The 24,965-nt window shown below is 40.4% G+C and overlaps 1 protein-coding gene across 3 annotated transcripts in view; it reads left to right on the forward strand.

Moving 5' to 3' along the window:
* PLCB1 (phospholipase C beta 1) overlaps nucleotides 1–24,965 on the forward strand; it is a 434,017-nt gene that overhangs the window by 30,115 nt on the left and 378,937 nt on the right. The gene's annotated exons all lie outside the window — the stretch shown is intronic.

Raw genomic sequence — 24,965 nt, forward strand, 5'->3', positions numbered from 1 at the left:
ACACAGCCCTGTGAGGAGAGGCTGATGGAGCTGGGGTTGTTTAGCCTGGAGAAGAGGAGGCTCAGGGCAGACCTCATTGCTGTCTACAACTACCTGAAGGGAGGCTGTAGCCAGGCAACCAGCAACAGAACAAGGGGACACAGTCTCAAGTTGTGCTGGGGGAGGTATAGGCTGGATGTTAGGAGGAAGTTCTTCCCAGAGAGAGTGATTGGCATTGGAATGGGCTGCCCAGGGAGGTGGTGGAGTCACCGTCCCTGGAGGTGTTGAAGAAAAGCCTGGATGAGGCACTTAGTGCCATGGTCTAGTTGACTGGATAGGGCTGGGGAATAGGTTGGACTGGATGATCTTGGAGGTCTCTTCCCACCTGGTTGATTCTGTGATTAATATCTGCTTGCTGTCATGTGAGGCAAAATGCACAATTCTGATTTAAATCTAGACTTGCTTGTATTTTGTTAAAGACCAATATTGTGATGTAATTTCTATGTACATCTGCACTTTCCCTTGTACTTGGTAATTGAGGTGACATTGCAATACTAACCAGAATTTGGTTGAAAACAGGTAATGTTCTAATATGGATTAATAAAACTATGTTCTGTAAAGTTTGGAGATGTATCCTTTCTTTTGTGTCTAGATGTGCCTTTTTTTCCCCCCAGAGTTTGTATAAAAGGGTATTATGGAGCTTTAAAGGCCACAAACACAGACCTGTGCTGCCTGTACATGTGCTTTTTATTGTTATCTTCACCACCTAGCCCACCTCTAACTCAGAGGTTAATATACCTGTGAAATGAATGATGTCCCAGAGGAGGCTGGTATAATTATGATGGCAGTGTTTGCTCTAGAGGCTCAGTTCCAGTCACACAGCTACTAAGTAATAAACAGTTTCATAAATTAACAAGATAAGAAATCCCACCATATATTGCAAGATCCTGTGTGATCTGGAAGCCTTACTTTTTAACTATGCATTCTATCAAACTGATCATGAAGCGAATGACTTGCATTATTTGATGCACATGAAGAATGTAGAAAAAGCCTTTTGCTATTTAATAAAGTGTCATTTTGACCTCTCTTCTTGAACATCTTCTGCATCACCTACTCCTCTATCTTATCTATAAAGCAAGCGACTTAGTAAATGTGTATAAGAGATGCTTTGGTAAGTCAAAACCACGGTGAAGTTACGAAGTGACAGATGGTGAAGCTTTGGACTGCTGGTCTTGGTCAGAGCGCTGGTATGCAGTGATATTGGGGATGAAGGAGCACTGTGTACCTAGTGTGCTGGTTTAAGGCTCATTGCAACATTCTAGTAAGAGGCAGCAATCTAGTAAGATTCTAGATCATTGGTTGTAAAAGAATAATAATCTGTATCATTCCTTGGTTTGCTAAAACGTATAAAAAAACCGAAGTATAAACAATTCATCCCTCTTTGCTTCTCTCTAATGTCTTCTAACTAGGCTAACCAGATAACATGTAAGCTTTGCTGGTTGTTTTGTCTGAGAGACAGAGGGTAGTATTGGGCTCCTTCTGGGCTGCTTCTTCTGGGAAGGAAGTTTGGATTTCTGTATTGTTTCTAAATTGTATATAATTGTAAATACATGTAAATGTATTGTGTATATATACTTGTAAATTAAGCTTTGTTGTAAATATAGCGTTATTTACTTCCAATCCATCTGAGATGCTCTGGTAAATTTCAACTGAGGGGGGAAGAAGGTTCCTTGACCCACTACATCTAGCAATCTCAGAACTGTAAGCAGATTTCTGGTTTGCATCCATCTGAAACTGTTATGCTGATGATAAAGAGCTTTTGGAATTGAAATCTTAGATCGGGAGGCAAACTAATGAATAATGCATAGAAGTGAAAAAAAACAAACATCAAAAACCAGCCCCAAACCTCCCTACACAAACCACAGAAAGATAGCTTAGAGCATTCTGTTTGAAGTTTAAAAACCACACGTTTTAGCTTGACTACTTAGAAAATAGTCTAATTGAAAAAGATTCTGGTGTTCAGAGTAAGGTCCTTCTCTGAAGTAGGAAAATGTGAAGTAGAAAGATGGTTTTCTTGTTTATTTGGTTTTTTTAAGCAAGAAGTATAAATTCCTGTGCCTCTGAATATTTGAAGTCATGAGTATTTAAGTGAGTTCATGTTGTCAAGATGTCAAGCCAGTTTTAAGGCTTGGTTTTTGAAGCTGGATTGGTTTCCAGAGATTTCTTTGTGTTGTACCCAGAGATTTCTTCTTTGTAAGGGACCTTCTTTATAGAAGGGAATCTAAGTGATAATTCACAAATGTCCACATCATGAACACACATGGGGATAGAAGTCTGTGTCCTTTTGACCTTGGGATTGTTCAGGTTGCTGCATGAAATGAGCAGAGTTATGCTCAGGGGGCTTCTGCCTTTTGCTGAATTTGCAGTGTCCTGGTACATAAGGAATTGTCTTGTTTAGTGGTGGTTGTTTTTTCTAACATGTACGTGGGCTGTCTAGCTTCTAAGTCTTTGTACCTGTATCACATCCTATGAGGTACTGGTCATGAACTGCAAACCCTTCAGTTATAGCTCATCTGTGCAAATTAATTCCCAGGACTCAGGGAAAACCGTTAAATGCTCCTCTGTAGCAGGCTTTGCTTGGACCTCACCTGAGGTCCAAACAACTCCCTACAAACTCATGTAGGTCAGAGGAGAATAGCTTGGGTGATGTTGGCTCTAGAGAAAGTGGCATGTGGGAGCAAGAATGAAACATGGCAGTAGGACAACTGGAGCAGAGCGCTTAGAACACGTCCAGAGAAGGGCAGTGAAGCTGGTGAAGGGTCTAGAGGAGCGGTCGAGAGAATTTGGGTTGTTTAAGCTGGAGAAGTGGAGACTGGTGGGAGTCTTGGTTGCTCTCTAACTACCTGAAAGGAGGTTGTAGTGAGGTGAAGGTCAGTTTCTTCACCAGGTAACAAGTGAGGGGATGAAAGGAAATGACCTAAAGTTGTGCCGGGGGAGGTTTAGGATATTAGGAAAAGCGTCTTCACTTCAAGAGTGGCTAAGCATTGGAACAGGCTGCCCAGGGAAATGGTATTCAAAAAATCATGTAGATGCACATGGATGGTTTAGTGGTGAACTTAGCAATTGATGATCTTGAAGGTCTCTTCCAACTTTTGATTCTATGACTGTGTGTTGCAAAATTGCCATGGCAGTACCCAGAATAAACTAATGGCCACAAGTGGAAAACTGGAACAGCCTTAATTCTGTGGCTGTGTCTAGATGTACAAATATCACATCTGCAAAGGGCATCTAACATAGTTATGACACTATGAGATATGTTAATTTTGTTGTAGATGAAAGTTACAGGCAAGGTGTTGAAAGATTTCCTTAGTGTCAGGTGCTGTTTTTGTGGAGTCTCTTCCAACCTGGTTGATTCTGTGATGCTATGGGTTGTGCCAGGCACTGTTAGGCACACAGGAGCAACGTGTGGGCTCGCTCCGATGCAAAAGCTGGTGCTGGCACCTGGAGCTGGGCTGCAGCAGTAAGCTTTCCTGAGCACCTTTATCTTGATGACAGAAAAAGTAACTAATTCAGTGTGGAGATGTATCTTTAAAACAAGATTCACTGCATTTGGAGAAGGAAAAAGGATTTGCTTTTTAAAATCTTTGGGTTTCTTTTGGTGTGTGTTGGTGGGGTTTTTGTTTTTGTGTTTTTTTTTTTTTTTCCAATCCCACTTCTTTTGGCTTTCCCCCTGAAGCCTGCTTATCAACTGTGTGTGAGCAAGGCAACTCCTGCCTCATCCAGCTGGCTTCCTTGAGATAAGTTCTTCACTGGGATTGATTCTAGCAGCAATGCTTCATTCCTTGTCCACTTAAAAGTCAATTAAAACAGTGCAGATATTGATGCAAATTTCCTCATCACCTGCAGGTGTCTAATTGTGGAGTGACAGGTCAAGTGCTGACCTTCAGTAGTTTGAAGCTCTCAAAGCAGTGGGCTAATCTTTTTTTTTTTTTTTTTCTTCTTCCTTCTCTTCCTCGTAAATCCTGTTGCAGATGTGGGAAAGGGGAGGTCTGATGAGGCAATACAGAGCATACTAAATATTAGTAGCTTTTAAAATGCTGAGTATTTTTTGCTAGGCTGCCTGTTTGATTTTTCTGTAGGTAAATGAAACTTGGCTGTATCTGTCATTTGTCTTTTGGTAGAAGGGTGAGATGGGCCACCAGGCAGCCTGGAACAGAATCTTGAAACCCTCAGACAGAAGCTAAATATAATGGTTTCCTTATGGAAACAGTTTCTGGGAGACAGTGCTTCTCTTCCTTTCTGCAGAGTGAAGGCTTTGCTTTGCTGTCTCTGGGCTGTGCAGGCAGCATTACAGGCTCCTGGGACTGGGAGATCAGGTTTTCCTATCTGAGATGTTGGCACAAAGTAACTCTTCAGTGTCACTGAAGACACCACTGTACTGCTGCTGCAGGAGCAGACGATGTTAAATAGTTTGGAGTGAGCACAGTTGCTTCAAGGGTGGCTGGAGATTCTAGAAGGTGGAAATAACATCTGTGCTTGGGAAAGCAAATAACATCAAACTGTGTGGTCTGGTTGACATGCTGGAGGGAAGGGATGCCATCCAGAGGGAGGTAGACCCAAGTCAACCTCATGAAGTTCAACAAGGCCAAGTGCAGATGGGGCTGGGTGAGGACACCACCTCACCCAGCCCCATTCCTGCACCTGGGTTTGGACAATTCCAAGCACAGATATAGGCTGGGTGAGGAAGAGAGCAGTCTTTAAGAGAAGGATTTGGGAATGTCAATTCATGGAAAAACTCAGCCTGAGCTGGCAATGTGAGCTTGCAGCGCAGAAGGCCAACCATCGACAATATCCTGGAATGCAGCAAAAGAAGTGTGACCAGGATGAGGAAAGTGATTCTCCTTTTCTACTCTGCTCTCACAAGACCTCACCTGGAGTAATGTGTCCAGTTCTGATATCCCTAACATAAGAAGGACATCAAACTGCTGGAGTGTCTTTAGAGGAGGGTCACTAAGATGATCAGAAGGCTGGAGAAAACCTCCCTTGTGGGGACAGACTGCACGAGTTGGAGTTCTTCAGCCTAGAGAGAAGGTGGCTCTGGGGAGACCTTATAGTGGCCTTCCAGTACCTGGAAGGGGCCTACAAGAAAGCCTAGAAGGGACTTTTTACAAGGCCTTGTGGTGATAGGACAAGAGGGAATGGATTTAAGTTTGAGGAGGACAGATTTAGATGACATATTAGAAAAAAAAATCATTACAAAGAGGGTGGTGAGACACTGGAACAGGTTGCCCAGGGGAGATGTGGATGCCTGCTCTCTGGAGGTGTTCAAAGCCAGGTTGGATGAGGCTTTGAGCAACCTGGTCTAGTGTCGCTGCTCATGGCAGAGGGGTTGGAACTAGTTGATCTTTAAGGTCCCTTCCAACCCATTCTGTGATTGTATATGATTCAGACACCAGTCTGCAACCCATTCTGTGATTGTATATGATTCAGACACCAGTCTGAAATGATCCAAGATGTTGATGTTTTCATAAGGGTGTGCCTTGTTTGGTGGAGTATATTTTCTGGCTGTATCACACCTATGTGGGTAATCATTAGCTTTGTGTCTGAATCTTCTCCGAAGGGCATTCTGCATCCTGTTTCTCCAGGGGAATAGAAATGAGGCATAATGTAGCAGAGGAAAGGATTTCTGCCAACTGTATAGAATCCCCACCTGCTATTACCAATGTAATCATTAACTTGGCATTTTAAAGTAACTGGAAATAATTATCAGTGGAGAGGATATTAGGTGCTAACAGAACTTCCAGGCATGTGGACTTCTTTCATAGTGATTTTATGGCTGATTGTGTGTAACCCTTGAGACTTGTTGAAGAGTTTTGTTCTTAATGATGCTGAACTTACCGAGAAGTGTAAAAAGCAAACCGAGAAAACTTGTAATCCAGAAAATTACTTAATCTGGTGCTTTCTATGTAATGATTGCTACCACAACTTTCTCAGCTGCTCAGATCATTTTGTCACACAATTCTTTTGCAGTCGAGGAAACTGCAAAACACACAAATTGCCATTGTGTAAGTGTTGTGGCAGCAAAGTTAAGGAGTTGCACAGATGAGACTGCAGCCACTTGAATAACATACACATGGAGCTGAACTTGATGGTAAATTATGTGCTGAAATTATGCCTTTGAGTCCTCAAAGTAGCGTAGATTCTAATGCTTTGTCCAATGAAGTAATGCTATAGTTAAAACCAAACAAACAAACCCCAGAAACAAACAACTCAGAAGTTTAAAAACAAAACTAGAGCTCTGCTGGAAAACACAGTAACTGTAGCTTTTTTGGTATTGTCATTCCTTGGAGAAACAAAGAGATAGGAATGATTATTTTTTTTCTTTCTTGTTTGACATAAAAGTATTTAAACTTTCTTAAAAAGAGAGAGCAGTCGTAGATTTAAATCTTACTAATGATTGCATGAAGGAAGAGTTACAGAACTGGTGATGTTTGCTACATGACCAAGAACCATTTCTAAAGCTCAGGATGCAGCCCACTGCATTGACTGAAGAAAAATGCTGGAATAAATTAATGAGTATATTCATTTATTTTTAGGATGAATGTCTGGTTATTTGCCTGGGTAAGGAGATTGAGGCTGGGTCCTGGTAAAAGGGAAAGCTGTAAATTGAACTGTAGAGGGTTAGGAGAAGAATCATGTGAACAAGGTAGATCTTGCTGGATTGCTGCTACTTTTTGTCACTTTGGGACAGAATTGTTCTGATAGTCAAATCCTAGTTCTGCTCAATATCCTGACATGTAGGCCTGAATGTGAAATGTTAACGTTGGTGTATTTGGAGGCACTAATTTCTATTTGGAAGTTTCTTAGTAAATTTAGGCCACTGCCTCAATCTACCTTTGGTGACGCAAAGTAAAAATATTAGGTAGAAAAGTTGACTTTCTCCTTTGTGATTGACTGAAGTAATTAATAAAAGTAAATGTCTGTCATTAAAGGTGACAGAAATATAATCTGATGTAGTCAGTTTTGTTGACATACTTTGCAAGAGACTGAAAGTTCTGAGATAAAACTCTGTAATTGTATTCATATGAAACCTACAGCATTTATCTTTAGATCACCCAACAGTGTCTCTGCATGGTTTCTGCTAGCCTCAATATTGTAAGGTGTTTGTATTTATAAGGCAAAGTGTTTGTTTTTTATAGATTCTTAGCTTGGACTTGAAAAAGTGTGAAAATTCATGACCTGTAGCTCAATGATTGAAACTCAGTTCTTCCAAGTGTTCATAGAATACTTGTGGCAGATACTACTGTGTTCTTTTGAACTACAAAAGCTTTTATTGATGTCTGTATAAGAGCTAGGGCAACAATATTTTTTTGCTTTTTGTTTGCATGTTAGTCTGATATTAGCAGGCTCTTCAGTAGTTAGAAAATACTTTGCAGACCTGATACTTGTTCATTCACAATGTTGATGGTCTGATATGGTGTCATGTAGTATGGAATTCCAGCCTTTGTAATGCAGGCCTTGAAAATTCATAGCTAAACTTTACTCAACAGAAATAAGATTGAGCTTGTCCCTAATAGAAGTTCTGTCCTTTAGATGAAATATTAAACCAAGGTTTCTTTTGCTGTGAAGGAACAGTTTCTTTAGAAAGGAGAGGTTATAACTTTGGCAGATGGACCAAGAGTCCCCTTCTGTCAGGTTGCAGTGTTCAAGGCTGCACAACAAGTAGTGTAGTGCTGTTCTCCTGCTCTCTTTCAGTCCCAGCTGTAAGCTAGTTGCATGCTTGGGAGGGCAGGTTCCTAACCTGTAACTGGGCATCTTGTGCCACAGCAGGGTAAGTAATCAGAGGTTTTTTTAAAGCAGTCTCTAGTGTGTTTAATATTTAAAGCCTGAAGCCAAATGTAAAAAGCTTTCTTAAATCGTTGCCAGCTAAATGCTTTTTTGTTGAGGATTATGCTAGTTTTAGCTAGATACAGTGGAAGTGCAGGGGGTGTGGTGCTTTCTGTTATGTTTCTGTTTGTTGTTGTTAATTCTTTAAAATGCCTTTCTGAAAGAAATTAAGTAATTAGTTGGAGGGTGTAGTAGGGTATAGTGTTGGGGAGAAATCTTGGACTTATCCAGCATTTCCATGTAATCATTACCTAAATGATATCCTTTCAAGAAAGCAAACATTTTTCCAGTTCATGCAACATTTTTGCTTTTTGCCTTTTCCTGTATCAGCTCTTCCATTAGACTCAATGCATATTTCTGGTTATAAAGCATGTTATTGCATTTTGCAGAGAAAATCATAGTAAACGAATTACTGTTGCCTTCTGTTATGTATCACCTCCAAAAATTTCAGCTGTTTGAGCCCTCAGCTTGTTTTACTGTATGTATTTGCTTGTGTTGAACGTGTTCCAGCTCTTCATTTCCCAGGGCATATAAAATTGGTGAAATTCCATGGGAAAGGGTTGTTTGGGGTATGTAAACACACTAGTGTTTTTAGAGCTCTGGAAGAGTGAAGTTATGGGAGTCAAACCCATCCATATAGCATGTTCATGCACCTTCCTCTAGGCCATGTGTTGTGTTGGGACGTCAGAGACTTATTTTTTCAGAGATTAAGTCTTCCCTAACAGTATTATTCATGTTGATGTAGTCAGGAGAAAACAACTCTGCTGTTATTTCCTGGACAATATGTATTTACCTCCTAGAAAAGTTGTGCAAGAAATAAAAGGGGATTTGCCCTGGCCAAGTTTGATGGAAAGTTCCAGAGGAAACTGTATGCGGCTGGTGTTCTTGTTGCACTTGCTAAGAAGAGAAGTAGACATGTAAACAAACAAGCTTAGTCAAGCTAAACATAGAGATTTATTTTCCAATTAATTGCATATTTATTATGTAATGTGTAATTAGCAAGTAATTCTTGCATGATAAACAACAGCTATCAAGGGAAACAACACATTTTAAGTGTATTTGCTACTGTGCCAATCATTGCATTTTCCCACATGTGTATTGTCCTTGAGCCAGTAACCAAATAAGATGACATGCTAATTTAAAGAACATGTTTTGTCTTTTTTGTGTTCAGGAGTTCTTCAATTTGGCTGACCCAGACCAAGTTTTTTCTGTGTGCTTTCTGTGTATGGCTATCTAGCCAGTAACTAGACATCAACAGATGTCTGATGGTATATTATTGGGTGTGTTGTACTGGTAGCATCTGCTGGGAAGGATGACTGAAATGGAGTGGGATGAGTGGTCCCCCACTCAGTCACCCGTACATGCATACATTGTGGGCGAGTCTGTCTCTTCGCTGGGACATGGTGAGGAGCTCCACAGAAGTAGCTACTTCCATTGAAGCTCTCAATCCCAATTACTTAAGGAGCAGAGGAGGAAGGATCCCTATGCTCCAAAGGCTGTATCTATAACCAACAAGCAGAAAAATTCAGCCCACTGGCTTTTTTGGGTATTGTGAGGGCTGCCAAATCCCTGCAAGAACAAAGAAAGTTTCTTTTAATTTTGTCTGTGTGGTGGTGGTGACCCCAGTGGCTGTTTGCCTGTTTGCTTTTAATAGTGGTGAAAGGGACATGCAGAAAGGCACTTAGTCTTATGAAACCTGCTTTTGCTGAGAGCCCTGTAAGAAATTGCCATAAAAGTCAGTCTGCTTTTAAGTCCTGCTTCCCACCATCCTGCTGCCACTTTCTTATTTTTAGAAGCCTTTCCCAACAACCTTCTTGCAGTTCCACCCTTAAATGTCTTGTATATGTGAAAGTGCTGGAGAGACAGCACATGCTGCCCAAAGGACAGGGCATTTTGCTGTTTCCAGTCTCTACCGTCCTGGATGAGAGGAGTCTTCTTTTATGATGCTTTTCATAAGCTTTTGGGAAGTTTTGTCCTCACTCATGTCCTTTAATTTTATTTATTTATTTGTTAGTTTTTCAAAAGAATGAACTTTGAGATAAGTGGACCTTGAAATTAAATGATTATCTTTCAGATAGCATGTCTGAAATAGATGTGTCTGTGTTCAGAGAGTAATGCCTCAGATGCTTAACATTTGAAAATGCCATTGTAAATAAACAGTCCTTGAAGTGTTTCCTGGAGATGTCACTGCCAAATTAAGGTATAAAACATGAAACAGGCTGGCTGATTCGACTGACAGGCAGAATGAAGAGATAGACCTTTCTGTGATTTTTTAAAATCATGTTTATTTTTTCCCCCCAGATCTGGAAGACTTTGGTTAGCTCTCAGGCATTTAAAGGTTTTGACTCTGTGTGCCAAAGTACTCACAAGTGGCAAACTTAGTGTATGCTGAGAAGGGGGAAGGAAAAAATAGATAGTCCCTACCTTAGGGATGCTCATCTATTTGCGGTAGGTGGCATGAGCACTTAAACAGGAACTCCTGAGGTACTATTAACAGGGAACTCCTTCTGGACTATTTCCAGAGGGTTTAATAAGGTTGCATGGGGATATTCCCTGGGGGGAGGGGAAAGTAGGATTTTTAACAGGCAGATTAGCTTAAAACAGCAACAAAACATAGTTTGAAAAGGCAGAATGAATGTAAATAAAGCACACATGAACCTGGCATGATCTTTTGAAATGTAATGGGATAGGAAATGCAGCGTGAGAGTCCTGACATTCAAAAGACATCCATGTCTTTGGTTGGCAGCAAATGCTGTCTGATTCGTGAGTGTTTCAGTGGATTTCAGATATTTGTGAATAATTTCAGAAGATATTTTTAAAGCAACCACAGCAATTGAAGGCATAGCTTTTACTAACAGATTTCCAGGTAAATTTTCAAGTCAAAATGGTTAAAGTAATTGTTTATAGTAGCATAAAATTGTTGCTATTTCCTGGGAAGCTTAGTCATGAATATTTTTAGTCATCTGATAGCTCAGGCTAGAAGTGCCAAGGCTTTCAAAGCTCTCTTACCCCTTTGAGTTGTATGTTGTATCGTTTGTATCTATAATCCTCAGCAATGCCAGAATCAAGCTTATAATATACATCTTCAAGTACTTTGAACAGTGAGTTCTTGTTTACTGGAAGAGAAGTGCTTCTTGAGTGTCTACAGATTTGGAATGGATGTGGAGTGCTAGATTTAATGCAGTCTTGTACTAACACTAATATTGCTGCCAGAGTCTCTGCTGTCTTTGGTAAGTCATGTCAGACAGGAGAGGCGCCTGGAGACTGGAGGAAGGCAAAATACCACTCCAGTCTTCCAAAAGGGTAAGGAGGAGGACCCGAGTAACTATAGACTGATCAGCCTCACCTCCATTCCCAGGAAGGTAATTGAACAACTTATCCTCAGCACTGTCCTTAGGCATATCAAAGACAGGAGGGTCATTAGGAGCAGTTTTACCAAGGGGAAGTCATGTTTGACCAACCTTATAGCTTGTAGCCTTTTATGAGGACATAACCAGATGTTTAGATGGTGGTAGAGCAGTGGATGTGGTTTATCTTGATTTTAGTAAAGCATTTGACACTGTTTCCCACAGTATCCTTGCAGCTAAACTGAGGCGGTGTGGTCTGGAAGATAGTGAGGTGGATTTGGAACTGCTTGAAGGAAAGAAGCCAGAGTTGTGGTCGGTGGGATGGAGTCTAGTTGGAGGCTTGTGACTAGTGGGGTCCCACAGGAGTCAGTACTGAGACCAGTTCTGGTCAATATATTCATCAATGATGTGGATGAGGGAACAGAATGCACTGTCAGCAAGTGTGCTGACAGCACAAAGCTGAGTGGAGTGGCTGACATTCACTAAAGGTTGTGTTGCCATTCAACAAGACTTAGCCAGGCTGGAGAGTTGGACAGGGAGAAATTTGATTAAAGTTCAGCAAGGGCAAGTGTAGAGTCTTGCACCTGGGAAAGAACAGCCCCATGTATCAACATAGCTTGTGGACTGACCTGTTCAGAGCAGTGAAAGGGAAAAGGATCTGGGGATCCTAGTGGATGGGAGGTTGACCATGAGCCAGCAGTGTGCTCCGGTGGCCAAGAAGGCCAGTGACATCCTGGGGTGTATTAAATGGGCTGTGGTTAGTAGGATGAGAGAGGTTCTTGTCTCTATCTACTCTGCCCTGGTGAGGCTGCATCTGGGATATTGTGTCCAGTTCTTGGCCTCTCAGGTCAAGGACAGGGAACTGCTGAAAGGCTCCAGCACAGAGCCCCTGGTGAGGCTGCATCTGGGATATTGTGTCCAGTTCTTGGCCTCTCAGGTCAAGGACAGGGAACTGCTTGAAAGGCTCCAGCACAGAGCCACAAGGATGATTAAGGGAGTGGAACATCTTCCTTAGAAGGAGTAACTAAGGGAGCCGGGGCTCTTTGGAAAAGAGGAAACTAAGGGGTGACCTGATAAATGTCTATAAATATGTAAAGGGTGAATGCCAAGAAGATTGAGTCAGGCTCTTCTTGGTGATGCCCATTGACAGGACAAGGGGCAGTGGGTGGAATTTGAGGCAAAAAGGAAGGAAAGAGAAGAACTGGGAAGAGATGTGCAGTATTTTAGCGTCTGTGTGCTCCGAGTGTAGGAAATGGCTACTGTGTCTTAACTGATGAGTTCTTTGTCTTGTGGCATTGGCAATGATACTTTCTAGGTCAGGCTCTATTAGAGCTTCAGTTCATGTTCTAGGTTTATAGCAACTCTTTCACTCAAGGCACAGACAAGTCTTGGCTTTTTAAGACCAGCTGTTTTATCTTTAGAAAGAAAATGTTGTCTTGGTTTGTGTGGAGTTGGTGGGGTTTTTGTGTGTGTGTGTTTGTTGTTTTTTGTTGTCTGTTCTCTTACTTGCCTGATACTTCTGGTCTGTAATTCAGTTCTTTCCTGTTGTAGCAAAAGCAGCCTGGAAGAACATGGGTCATTGCTTTCCGGATGCAGCATCAAATCCTTTGCCCTTGTATGTAACTGTAGTATTAGTAACACACAGTCTTCAAATTGATCAGTGAATCCACTTCCATGATCCCATAATTCTAGATGAGTCTCATGCCCAAAGGGAAGACAAGAGATTTGCAGTTTTGGTGTCCTGCCACGTTTATGGGGATGAAGTAAAAGTGTTTGCATAGCCTGAGCTGCTGTTCTGTGTAAGATTGCATGTATTGTGGATTTCAAAAGGTACTGAAGTGGCTGATCATCAGAGATGGATTTCAGGAGTGTTTTTGAAATGTTTCAAATGCATCTCTGTTAGGTTGTGGCCCTTCTGATCTCTGATTAATTAGAAATGTTGAACTGTTCTGGTTGTCAGCATGTGTCTCTTCCTCTGATAGCCATGTTGCAGTTATTGCCATTGTCCCTGTAACATTTTGGAAAACTCATGCTAATGGAGCTAGACCTCGGAGCCTTTCCTTTCTACTGTCTGATGCATGGTACTTGCCTAGCTATGTAGTAGCAATCACATTCCATGTAGCTCAAGAGGTAAGTAGAATATTAACCATTAATCTAGAACTGTGTTGGAGACATTTATTGTCATCCATGAGGACAATATTGGATACCTCTTTTAAGTGCATTATATACATGTAACACTTTCCTCGTTTGCTCGGAAGGATATTTATCCTGCTGTTACACAGCCTGTGTAGCTGCAAGGACACCGTAAAATCGCATTTTTCAATGTGCTTTATGGTCTTTAAACTCTGTAGCTTGCACATGCAAGCTGTCTTGAAAACTTGCTGTTGAAAGCATCTGCCACACTAAAATTCATTTGTCAATTACATGATTATTAAAATGTCCTGTACAATTAAAGACATTCTGTTCTCAGATCGATGTTACGGACTTTGTAGAAGTAACATTTTGGGTTTGGAGCTGCTTCAAGAGCAAGAAATGTAAGACCAGAGTTGATTTGAGAAGCTGATTTGAGTAATTACTCTTTCCTGTGAAAACTGTATTTATATCCAATAGGCACAATTAAAGCTGCATTTATTGGAATGAACAGCCTCACTGCCATACAGGTATAATACAGCTTATAAAGACATATGTGATATTGTAGTGGAGCCCTTGAGAATGAATGATCTAATCAGTATTAAATCAAATTATCTGGGTGCTGTAATGAGAAGATTCAGATTTGCTTTTATCCCTCCAGCTAACTGGGAAAAGTCTCCACTGCATTTTGCAGTGAAAGGTGGTGCTATCACTTGGAGATCATAATAGCAGCAACAAAGAGAATGTAAGCTATCTCCAATTTATTTTGGCCACTTTGTCCAGCACTTGATGTATCTGATATATTGTTTACACTGTGAAATTAAATATTTCATTTGTTTTGTTTAAATGAAAATAAACATAGCCTAAAATGAGGAAAAAGGCGTGGTAGGTAAATACTTGGGGAAAAATATTGCTCTCTACTTACAACACTTTAATAGAGAAGAAAAGAAATGATGCTTGTAACACATTTTTGTGATGTTTCTTTTGGTTTTTTTTGTTAGCTGCTTTGAAGAGTGAGTTAACACAGTGCTGAATTCTAGAATCCCTGCTGCCTCATGGAGGGAATGAAATACAGCATTTTCTGTGCTCTCAAATGAATTTAGCCTATAGCTGAGAGCCCTATAGCACACAAGAATTGGCCTTTAGAGAGGTAACTGCCAGTCGTACCTCCTGTCTGCCCTGATTTCTTGTGAGCACCATTCTGAGACTGAAGGTTGGGTGCCTTCCATTTGGCTTTGTTTTGGCAGATGAGTCAAGTGGGACGGGAATCCTTAATTGTTGAAGCCACAGTTCTGATTTTTGCTTGTGGCTCTGAACATCTTTCATGCACTGGACAGGTTCTAGGACCTCCTCTTGGCCTGTTCAGCTTCTGTCCTCAGGCAGGGCCATTGATCACACACTATCAGTCCAGTGGGTTGTGTAGCTTTTGCCATGAGCCAGGGCAGAGGGCTATTAATGCTTGCTATTAACTCTGGAAAAACAACAATTTAATGGATATCATTATATGAATATAAAGAGAACTCTGTAAGATTTTAGATGCATGTATTCTTCACAATAATTGCTGCTTTTTAACTTAAAATTCTGAACTATGAGTATTGTAACTTTCAAAAAAGTCTCTTTCCTCCTGAAATACGATTGAGATATTGAACAACATTGAATGAATATGTTTGGGTATGGTATTGTAAAAGGAGAACCCTTCCCTGTTTATTGCAGAGAAAGATATTATACTTCACTCTCATTTGTAACTCGGATAACATTTTTAAGCATGAGGAAACTGAGACTTAACACTTTTATGTATGTTGTGTCAGCAAATGTCATTGTCAGAGCTAGTGACTGCTTTTTCTAATGGTTAGCTCTCTTTCTGTAAGTGTGAATGGTGTTGGTGACAGTTTTTCATCTCTTTCACCAAACACCAAAGCTACTTCAGGGGTCCCAGCAATCCTATTTGGTGTTTTGTCACATCAGACAGAAACACCCGTGGAGGTTGCCTGTAAACACAGTGAAGCTCTACATCTGACATTGTGACATTTTATTCAGACGAACTATTTAATAAGAACTTAACCTGTACCAAGTAAATATTTGTTTTCTGGCTGCATCCAAACCACCTGGGTAGTTCCTCTGCTTAATTATTTGTAATGTTAGAAGCACCTCCAACACCGATGTACATCAAATTCAAAGCTTTCAGTGGGGTTGCCAAAAATGTGATAGTCTTCATCTAACAAACATAGCATGGGAAAAAGTGAATCTGAAACTTGGCAGCTTCAGCTGTTCAGTTGCCAAGTATGTTTCACACGTGGCTTGGGGTATTAGCTTTGCTGAGGAGGATGAAGGAAAAAATTGTGAAGGGATCAAATTAATTTATAGTTCATTGTCTCCTACCATAGACAATATTGAATAGCTTATATTGACTCTGTCACAATGGTATTTGCTTTAGTATTCGTAATGAAAGTGGTTTGCTTGTAGAGGAACACTCTTGGCCCTCTTTCATCTGATGGTTTCTGCTGATCTCTGTTTAAAGAGCTGGGAGGATCTGAAGGTGAGAAGATATAAATTATTTTTAGAAAGCCATCCCACCCTGGCCTCAATGTAACATATTAGCAAAAAAGTATGGATACTGAGATTATATAGATTTAATACTGCAGATTAACTTTTTAAGATAAAATGTTAATATTTTTGGACACACTTGACTTCCTCAGAAGTGGAACTTAAGTAATAAGCTGTGATTAACAAGGCTATACAATTCCAGCTCCTCTATCAAGTCCTCAATTTTATACAGCTTTGACTCTACAGAGAATACTGGCAGTGGCTTCAGCAGGGGGTGTGGGCATGGGTTGAGGTTTTCCTGGTTACTTCAGACATGGCCTAAACCCTCCGAAGCTCCATTTACTAACTCATTTTGCTTTGAAGCCTGCTTGGTTTTCTGCTGCAAAGTTCTTTGCTAGGTTTGGTGGAGTCCTTCATGCCAGGCTTATGGAAGACAGTGTAATTTTATGTAGCAATTTCATTAGTACGTGTCATGTCTTTGAGGTACTGCTGCTGTCCGTAGAACTGTCTTCTTCTCTGAGCAAAAATATGCATGTGGTGTCTTCAGAACCCACATGCCCTCTAAGCTTGGAAATGAATTGCTAGTTGCAGCTATAGGCTTAGCCACTCAGTTACAGGCCTCCCGTGTTACATTTGCCTGCTGAAATACCTGGAGCCAAACCTTCCTAAGTCATTCCAGATTTGTTCCACAGTGAACTTGGCTTACTTTCCTTTCATAATTGATAATGAACTCTTAAAAGAGAATGAAGTGTGTACATTTGATAATTATGGGATGGGTAATTTCTGCAATGCCTATTAATGGGCAGAGTGTACTTAACATCTGACCTTCAGGCTGTGGGATCTGTAAGGCTTCAGTTATGTAGCTGTTTTTTGTATTGATGAGTGTAGCTTCTGGTGCAACTGGGATTTCAGTTCAAAGACTGAAACGTTGCAGTTCAGATCTCCTTTCTGAGAATCTTCAGTAATTCCAGGTGAATTCAAGATTTCCATCATCTTCAAGCACTAGAATTGTTCTCCTGAAGTGCCAATAGAAAAGACAATGAAGGCAAGCCAGGCCTGGTCCTCTGAGCTTGAGAGAAGACTGAAGTATTCCTGTAAGCAGTGCAAATGAACACCTGAAATAAGTTTAATTCTAACTCTCTTGCATTGAGTTTCCAACTATTTCTGAGAAGCTGCTGCTATTCTAACCATTAATATTTTGTGGTGCAGCTCTGATGAGGTAAGTCTGCTCAGTCTTTGGTAAGCTGATCTCAGAAGACTGAAAACATAGGCTGCAGTTGGTCTGTGCTGGACCTGAGCTAATCAGCCTCTCAGAGAGACCATGTACTTGACAGGGTTGGGTACAGTGCTGGCAGAAGAACCTCTTAAAAATTCAGATACATTCTCTGGAGGCTGCATAGGCATCCCTTTAGCACTGACCTCTCAGGAGGGAAGAAGGAACGTGAGGATGTGAGACATCTTTGCACTTCCTGCTCCTCATGTTTAGCAGAACACTTGAGTGGAAATTAATGTTATATTCTGGAAGACCTTAAATGACTTAGCTAAGGATCACACAACTTGGACTATGTCTTCAACTGATTGTGGATCAATTTTATATAAATGTGAACTTTTTTTTAAACATGTGTTTGTTTTCAGCTGACAATTTTAGTTACATTAGTTTCCTTTTGTATGCTTGATGCGTGACTCTTCGTGCTGGAACGTTATTGTTAAGCTGTTTTTGAGGAGGGCTTCTATTGCATATCCACTTGGTTATTGAAATTATTTGTATGGCTTTCTTCTGATCTGACACACTCAATAAATCCCACAAGATGTCCAACAAAACATAGCCTTTAATACTCTGAGGGCACATGGCTTTCATGACTTCAAAACATGCTTACACTGTGAATCTTGATGCTTGTTTTCATGGATCCTGCATTTATTTTGCATTCTTTCCTATATTAATTTGAAGAACTCTGAAAGGCTGCAAAGCAGGCTGCAAATGCATAAGCTGACCCTGTGAATTTTATGGTCTGGAACTCTGTCATTTTTTGCTGTAAGAACAATTAATATGCACATGAAATAACTTTACCTCTAGAAATACCTCAGTGACTGAATGAAAAGATTCAGGTCCATAGATGCTGACTGTTTGATAAGCTTCTTCCCATGTGCAGCTGATAGATTAAAGAATAGTAATTTAACTGCCCAGGCATGAGTGTAATATTTTCTGAGGAACAGTTAGTATTTTAACACAAGATCTAGGAAGGTTTTGGTCTGTGGAGTGAGGCAAGACCTCACACTGGCTAAGAGGCACCACTTGAATAGAAGAAATGAAGGGTGAGAAATGATATGAAGTAAATAAAAGACAAGTGCTGGTAAACTTGATAGTGTAACAGCCTGCGTAACTTTTCTTCAATCTTTTAATGCCTGCAAAAGGGAAGAAAACGAAGACAAGGTCAGAAATGGGCTGTAGCAAGTGAAAGACAGCAGAGCGAGCAAGTGGCGTCTGTGATATCAATGCACATCTTGAACTTGTTTATTTATAGCTCGCATGTCTTGTCTATTTGGAAACAGAAGAACTAATTGGTCACAGTCCTGCAGTAGCACATGCTTGGTTAGGTGGAATAGCTTAGTTGTTTAGAGGTTTAAATTTTCGTTGCTGTTGTTTTTTCCCTCTTTGTTACTACTGGTAGTTTGTGACAATTCATTATTTTGTTTCTTTTGAGTGTATTTCTCTTGAGACTGACAGATACATGCTGTTTTAAAGTCTTATAGACAGCTTTCATCTTAGTTTTAGATCCTAATTGTGGGGTTTCTTTTCTTCTTTGGCAAAGGAATAACCTCTGGACTGCGTTCAGAATCTCAAGATTTTACCATATCTGGATGTCCACTTGCCTGAGTTTGTTTCCTTTTGGCTTTTGTCTTTCAACCGCTTACTGGCAGCAATGCTGAAAGAAACAGCTAATTTTGAGTGGCAGACATGCAGTGTTCTCAGCACGGGCTCCCTGAACAAGCGAGTACAGCTATTCACATCAGAAGTTTAATTTCCTGAATTTGTCTCCTTCACTTGGAGAACAGGAATGATGCTTTAGTGGCTATTCAGCTGATTAAAACTGAGGCCACACAAATTCAGAGATGCAGACAGCTTTCAGTTGCCAACTGAGTTAAAACAGATTGTTAGCCTGCTCTCTGTTGATCTGATTAATGACCTGAATCAGTTGTTCCTTAGCAGTTCTCTGCCAAAGTGCGCTAAACAATGAAAACAGGGAACTTGTGTGTCTTGAATCTCTTTGCTACCATGGTGTCACTAGACATGAAGTGAAGGCTTTGCTGTGTGTGGATAAGAAAAGGATATTTAAAGACTGATTATACGTCTGCCACACCCAGGCCCTGGATGGCTGAGGGATGTGGGAACTGGCAAAGATCTGTAAGGAACCACCTGCTTCCGTGAGATTGCAGGCATATATCTCAGCATTTGCTGTCTGCCCCCACATATGTTTCCTGCTCTTGGGTTTGGGACTGCGAAGAGAGTCTGGCTGTAGAGGAAGGAATTTCAGAGTTGCCCACAGAGCATCTCAGAGTTGCATGTCAAATATGCAGGGCAGCAGCACTTCCTTCTCTTTCTGTTGTGCCAACAGGGAAATAGAAGGGGAATAGAACACAACAGGGAATGTATCCTACTTATGACAGGTACTGGGAGCAAGTAGAAAATAGGAAGATGAGGAAATCATGTTTATTGGTTAGGACTGTACTAGGAAGTTTGTACCAGCTCTTGTGCAGACCTTAACCTGAGAAAGTTTAAAGTTCTTCTTATGCATAATAAGCAAATACACTAAATTAATACATTATTCCTATGTATATATCTAATGGTAAGACAAATAAGTCTGCTTGCTGGTAAGCCAGGACAAATTAATTCACAAAAGAACTGCTCAATATCTTGCTAGAAGTACACTGAGCACTTTCTTTTCCCAGAGGAGCTTTTTTGTGAAACCAGATCCCTGTCAGACCTGCCTGACACCCAGCTTTCCATGCACAGGGTGGTAGCAAGCAGCATAGTGGAGTTATTCATCCCAGTAACAGGTTCCTCCACACTCAGGTGACAATTCCACTTCCAGGGTTTTAAGCAAAATATTCCTCCATTTTAGGTTTTAATAAAATATTTTCTTCTAGTAAGCTTTAATGGTCTTACTGCTAATTTTGTTTTTTCCTCTAAATAAACCAATAGTTTGAATTGATAGTTTACACAGATACATATGGCTGAACCTTTCTTGGTGCTCTTGTAGGAGCTGAGAGCAGACAGGCAGTAAAACAAATTGTACAGGTTCAGGTGGAGAACATTTCCCCACCACCAAACAGATATACTTGCAATTCTCCTGATATGTTATACAGCTGTGTAAATACTCAATTATTATGTGCTGCTGCTTATCTGGTGTGCTTATTTTAGTTCTAAAAATGTTACACTGATCTTCATTCTGTGTGATGTTTCCCTTACCAACTGAAACAACTCTTTTCCCTCAAGTTCATGGTTTTAATTGCGGCTTTAGATCAGCTCAGCTCTTTCCATTTAATGTAAACATTTCTGTCAATCTGGATACCTACCTCAGATGTTGTATTAAGTATGCATCTGTCACATGCTAAACATTCAGTTCGAAAAACTTCTGTAAAGCTGAATTTGCCTCCTGCTTTCAATTCAGTGAGCCAATAAGATTTAAAGAAAGGAGCTAGCAAAACATCAGTTTTGCTTCTACTGTTGTTTTGGGTGTTATAATATTTTTAAACCCACTAGTTTTAGTCTACTTCTTATAAGTGCTTCTAATTTCTATCATACTCCAGAGACCAATTGTCAGAGCACTTAAAATAGCTCACAGATCTGTCTGTTTGATAGTTTAGGCTTGAATGTGGCTATTCTGGGAGCATTTAAAGGAAATGCAGACTTCTGTGATGTACTTAATTATGTGCTGTTGTGCCCCATTTCTTCATGACGCAAAAGCATGTAACCAGTAGATCTTATCACAGTAATAGTGAGCCTAGTCATGTTCTGCTGAGAGCTGGTGTCCTGCTAGAAGCTGTGTCTGGCTTGTTCGGGAGTTCAAGGGCTAGCTGAGAGTACTTCATTGTTACTAGCTCATCTCTGATAAGAAACATAAATGTCTTTAAAACACATAGCATATGGTGCAGTTTGAAACTGACAGATGTGTGCTGTAATAAGGTACTATAAAAATGCATGTGTGTATATATACATGTGTGTATATGTGCCATGCATGTTTAAAATCTGGTTTGTGAAGAGATGTTTCTTTTATAGCTCTACTGTGAGACCTCTCCACCTTCAGTGCAATGGATTCTGCAGCCTTTCTGAGCAAACATGATGGAAGGGAAGGTATTTCACTGAGATTTAAAGTGCTCTAGGAAAAAAAGTAGATGATACTTCTGGAGTGCTAAGAGATTACCTTAACACTCATTCTGGGTTCATCTTCCCTCCTCCTTTCTTTGTCAGCAGAGGTTATAAAATACAGTATCTGCTTGTTTTGTACTCTTGAGATAGTACAAGTCAAGTCATCTTTTCAGCCTTACCTAACTGCCTTGTCTTCTGCCTGGAGCTGTTTGATAGTGATTTATCCATGATTACTTGACTTCCCTTAATTAGTTTGTGTGGAAGACTGCATAGTATGCTGGATGTTGTCTTATAGCTGGAAACATGCTTTGTATTTGTAGCTGTGGAACATGCCAATGAGGTTAGCCTGCTTAAAACAAAAACCTGAAGATATTTCAAACCTCTCTTTCTACCCCATGAAACACCACAATGGATTTTACTTATGAAGTCTTACAAATGGGTGTTTTTGCAGTCCTGTGGTACTGATGTACCACAGCAAAAGTGCTCTGCTTTCTGTAAAGATGGATGACATTTTCAGGGAAAACACTTTAATTTTTAGTGTTTTCTTCACAGTGGAATTGTGTAGCTTGATACAGTGATATTTCAGATGAATAATTTTAAAACTATAACCTTCCTAAAGGGTTTGTGAATGAATGGACACGTGGGATGAATGAAATAGTTTTTAAAGCAGCTTGCTGTACTGCATCAAAACTCTTTGTGTATGCTCTTTTTCACCTTTAAAATGGACTAATTCAATTTAGGTTACTTCACTTCCAAACTTAAGTAGTGAAATCATATTAAAGTCATTGTAATTCTGAAGGAAAGCATCTAGGTAGAGTTTAACTGATCATCTTTAGGTTGTATGTTAAACTAATGCCAGATGACTTCCCTGAGCATCCCTGCAAAGTTGTGCCCTGAGGACTTCTGTGATAACATTATTGCAGATAAAGGTGGCACTATACTGTTATAGTGTGACTAAAATGCAAATATGTCATTAACTTCTGTCCTCTAGATATGCTTGCTGTATCCTAATTTGGCTTAACACTGAGTTAATGAAGCTCTAAGGAAATGTTTGTCAAGTAGTATGTTGTAATAATTTGTTTCATCATTATGCATCCATTTGAAATGAAAATACATCAAAAATATTTAAAGTACATGTGCAGGTGAGGCAGAGTACCTGTTGGTATGTATCATTGGTTTGAATGTTGGTTGCAGTAAAGTAGCTCAAACCCATTTCTGTGATTGAGTTGTATGTTCATATAAATCCCAAACCAACAACACAAATGAAACAGAAGATCAGGCTCTATGTAAGTGCTTATTTCTTTGATTTGCATTATCTGAAGAAGCCAGCAAAATGCTGATGTGTGTTTGCAGGTCACTGGAGCCACTGCATTACTCTAACACACCATCTTCTCAATAGCAGTCAATCACAGCAGGTATTTTATGGAGAGGCTATCACTCAGCTTTCAGAGTATTTTGTATGTTTTGTTGGGAGGGAGGGAGGATGATAAACATGTTGAAAGGTATGAAGGGCTTCATGTAGGGTCCAGAAGATTGTTGTATCCATTGCATAGGTCACTTGGCCATGACTAATCTGCTGAGGAGTGTTAAGCTCTGATCAGTGTACACATCAGTTTTTTCTGTATTGTTTGGCCTGTGGCCAGGGATCACTTGTGGAGATGGGTGCCTGTTGCAGTACTGAAGCAGTGGCTGTGAAGGATGTATAGCAAGGGTCCTTTTACCACTTGACTGCACAGTACGTTCAGTAAAATATCAGCTGAGGTCTTGATACCCAGAAAATGAAAAAAAGGTCAAACCACAAGATACACTGCTTAATAAGTGCATTCATAAGTGTCTTCTGTTGGCAGGTAATGATGTGATCCAATGTGAGATTTTTTTTTTAAGTGTTGGTAGTGATGTCCCAGGACTGGTTAGCAGAGGACAGGCACAAGTTGGTTTGAGAAGTTGTGTGCAAGTGTTAAATTCACTTCAGTCTTTTGCTAAAGACTGAACTTAGAGCTTAACAAAGACTTGATTGACCCCAGCAGTATTTTTGAAACAGACCTCAAACCTCAGAGAAATGCTTGTGTTTCAAGACAATCCAGAAAGAAATAGCTTGAAAACATCTTGGCAGATAACATGTTGGAAGGATGTGAATGAAGCCTTCGAGGCATCCTGCTTAGCACAGCTGCCATTCTGTTTGGCAAGCGGAAATCCAAGGAGATGCTCACCATACTATGTGTGTCCTGATCACAACTGTTTTTGACAGCAGCTTTAGTTGGTCTGTGCTTTTTGGTTTGCATCATCGTGTTTTGCAGTTCCCCACTTCTAGACAAAGCAGTGTTGCAGAAGGTCTTCAGAGGAAAGGGAGGACACTGGATTCCTGTATTCAAAATGTTGACAGGAATGTTGGCTTTGACCTCAGCACCCTGTGATTTGGGATGGTGTTCTTTTAACTTTCTGAGTGTACAGGGTAAATGCTAGCCTAAAAATCAGTAAATTTTGGCCCCTGGTTTTCTGTCTAGGCAGTCTGAAAAACGCTATGGCAAGGAGGTCTTCTGCCTTATTTTATTAGTTAATTTGTGAGCTGAGGAGTTGTTAGCAATAATGAGATACTGTCCTGGAGATTAATCTGTGGATACTGTGTGGCACAGCATTTCCATGGTTTAGAGACAGTCATAGCAGTTGATCTCTGACCTGAGAGGAGAATTTACCACTTACTAGTATGTGCTAATTGCAACCATCAGCAATCACAGCTTCATCCATGGCTGACATGGTGGCCTTGAAAGCTTGAAATGGGTCAAAAGCTGTGTGACATAAAATTGCCTTTGAAAGTGGGAGATTTACCAGGCAAGTGGGATGAAGTTAGCATCTCCTCCTGACTTTCTCTCTACTCTTGCACCTGATCATGTGTTGTAAAAGTCTTTGCTCTTTTAATGGGATGGGTACCTGGCATTCTGGCATGTTCTGTTTACCAGACCCCATCCACTGTAGCCCCATCTGGCAGCTACTTCTGCTGATAGTCTTGTCAACTCTTTGAAGAGGGTATCTATTTCTTGTTATGATGAGGATTCTCCTTCTATCATCCATCCTATCATCATGCTCACCCACTAACAGTATCAAGTCCTGACTGTTTCTGTTTATTTTTAAAAAAAGTTGTTCCAGAGTTGCCAGTGGAGACTTGGCATCTTCTGTCGCATTTCTTGGAGTTGGTCAGTTGTTTCACAGTGTGGATGACCTGATAACAGGGACTCTTTCAAGCCTCCCATTTCTTCCGGTTCTCTTTTCTGTGTGTTGAGCTTGTGGTGTTTGAAATACATGCTTTGTTTCTTTGGGCTAACAGTGCCACTGGCAAAAGTAGATGCCAGTGTGAAACACATTGCCATTAGCACAAAGGTGCATGATACTGGTGTTTTGACTTACTAGGAAGGATGTGTTTCCCCAGAAAATAGTAAAGGGGAAGAATGCTTTGCAAGTGATTTGTCGTTTGTTGAGATGATTATGTGTCATCTCATTATGTATCTTACCTTCAGAATGTCTATCCACTGTGACTGAATGTCATGCATTTCTCTGGATAAAAGAGGGACCTTCCTAAAGTAAAAGGTACAAAACTCAAATTGTGTACCTTTTAAAACTGCACTCTACCAGGTTGTGGTGGTTTTGGGTGTACCCTGCCCCCCCCACACTTTAGATGTACCCAACTAGACTCAGCCAGCTCTGGGAATATAAAT

This window comes from Pogoniulus pusillus, chromosome 7, assembly GCF_015220805.1.
Source record: "Pogoniulus pusillus isolate bPogPus1 chromosome 7, bPogPus1.pri, whole genome shotgun sequence".
Taxonomy (NCBI): Eukaryota; Metazoa; Chordata; class Aves; order Piciformes; family Lybiidae; genus Pogoniulus; species Pogoniulus pusillus.